We start from the raw sequence: 1,864 nt of genomic DNA, 5'->3' as shown, positions 1-1,864 counted from the left end.
CTTCCTAGCACGAGGCCTTTTGGGAGCTCACTAGTTTCGGGTTCCATCAGAACTCCGAAGTTAAGCGAGTTCTTGCGAGAGCAATCCCAGGATGGGTGACCCATTGGGAAGTTCTCGTGTGAGTTCCCAGAAACAAAACCATGAGGACGTGGTGGGGGTTCAAAGCGGACAATATCGTGTTACGGTGGAGTCGAGCCCAAGATGTAGTGGGGGCCCGGGTCAGGATGTGACACTAAAACCTCTCATTTACAAGTAAAGAGAAACACAACTCGACTGTAGTACTAAATGGTTTTATTTTTTTCTTTTCTTTTTGAACAAACGATATTATACACATTAGGGGTGGGGGTGGACTACACATTAGGGGGTGGGGGTGGACTAAGCTTCACAATGAGCTAGCAATAATGTGGTTCAAATTCGTCTTTGGCGAGAATCGAACTTAAGACCTCTCACTTACAAGTGAAGAAAAGTACCACTAGACCGTGGTACTAAGCGGCTAGAGTTTTGGGCAATTTGGCAGCCCTTACCTTTGCCTTTTTTCTCTCCGCTGGAATTGCTCTTAGGCCACAATCGAGTTTTCAAAGAGTGTATATTAGGAAACAACATGGGGACACACCTGTCTACTCCATTTCATAAACAACAGAATCACAAGCATGGGCTCAGACATGTTTCCCAGTCCCTTAATCAATAATTCTCTCTCCCTCTATCTATCTCTCTCTCTCTCTCTCTCTCTCTCTCTCTCTCTCTCACACACACACACACACACACACACACTCTCACACAATATATATCTATATTCGTTCTCCAACTTTTCGCTCCCCAAGTATACCTTCTTTTCATTCAGCTGTATAAACGATGAAATCGGTGTACATCATTTTCTTATGCTTCCTTATAACAGTTCTCTGTCTTTCTTCCCACAAGATCAGTACCGATTCACGGACTTCTCTCCCAGGAAGACGACCCACGAGAAAATTAAGCATGTCATTGACCAACAACAAGGTTAATAAGTATCAAAAGTTCAAGGTAGGTTTTTTTATATGATGCATAATGTTTTTATTCCAAGTTTTCGTGCAATTCATAAAGTTGACTTCAACTATTGTCATATAGGGTCCAAAATAGATCTGTTCCCAGTTCTCAGACATACTAAATGCCACTTGAAAAATGAATCCTGCTCAAGCTTAATTTCTTTGAACACGATGCATGAGTTGATAATCATAGTGTTCAGTCCCCTAACAGTCCGCTTAGTGACAGAAAACATAGTATTTTTATTTTCAAGTTTGTATGCTGAAACTATCTGATTCTATTACGATAAGTTTTTTAAGTTTTTTTTAGTAGATGATTGTGTTTGTCTTCTACTTTTATCCAAAATCATCACCGGGGTTGTGTTACATGTAGGTCGTTGATGGAGACGGAGAGTCAGAAACATCGAAGTTCCGAGAAATTCCAGTAGTAATCAAACATTCAAACAGCAACAGTGATTTAGACGAGCTTGTTTATCACATCGATTATCATGGAGTGACTACTCATCCAAATCCAACACCTAGACATCCCACACCATAGACCATTACTGAACCTTCTTGATTGAGAGTTATGCAGATGTGATGTACTTATATGTCTCATGAAGGAACTCTTGATTAAAGTTGTCGTTACTATTGTTGCGGAATTCATGTTTGTTTCATCATTTCTCTCTACCTACATAGCTGTTTGTTCACACGAATAAAACCCAAGCCAACAAGTGAATTATGACGTACCTTGAGCCATAGGTTATGGAAGCACATGGCACTTTAACCGTAAACTGGCTACATTACCTATAAATCTGGATCATTAACAGATGAAATCAGACTCCACTTTGACAGATATATGATGA

General features: G+C 40.2%; 1 long non-coding RNA gene across 1 annotated transcript; it reads left to right on the top strand.

Moving 5' to 3' along the window:
- Nucleotides 1-732: 732 nt before the first annotated feature.
- On the top strand, nucleotides 733-1,660 carry LOC114822341 (uncharacterized). Its single transcript, XR_003770418.2, has 2 exons — nucleotides 733-1,020; nucleotides 1,393-1,660. It is a non-coding gene; the product is annotated as an uncharacterized lncRNA (long non-coding RNA).
- The last annotated feature ends 204 nt before the right edge of the window (nucleotides 1,661-1,864 follow it).

Source organism: Malus domestica, chromosome 16 (assembly GCF_042453785.1).
Source record: "Malus domestica chromosome 16, GDT2T_hap1".
In the NCBI taxonomy this organism is placed as follows: Eukaryota; Viridiplantae; Streptophyta; class Magnoliopsida; order Rosales; family Rosaceae; genus Malus; species Malus domestica.
Note: the sequence above shows the minus strand (reverse complement) of the source record. Positions and strands in the feature narration are given on the sequence as shown.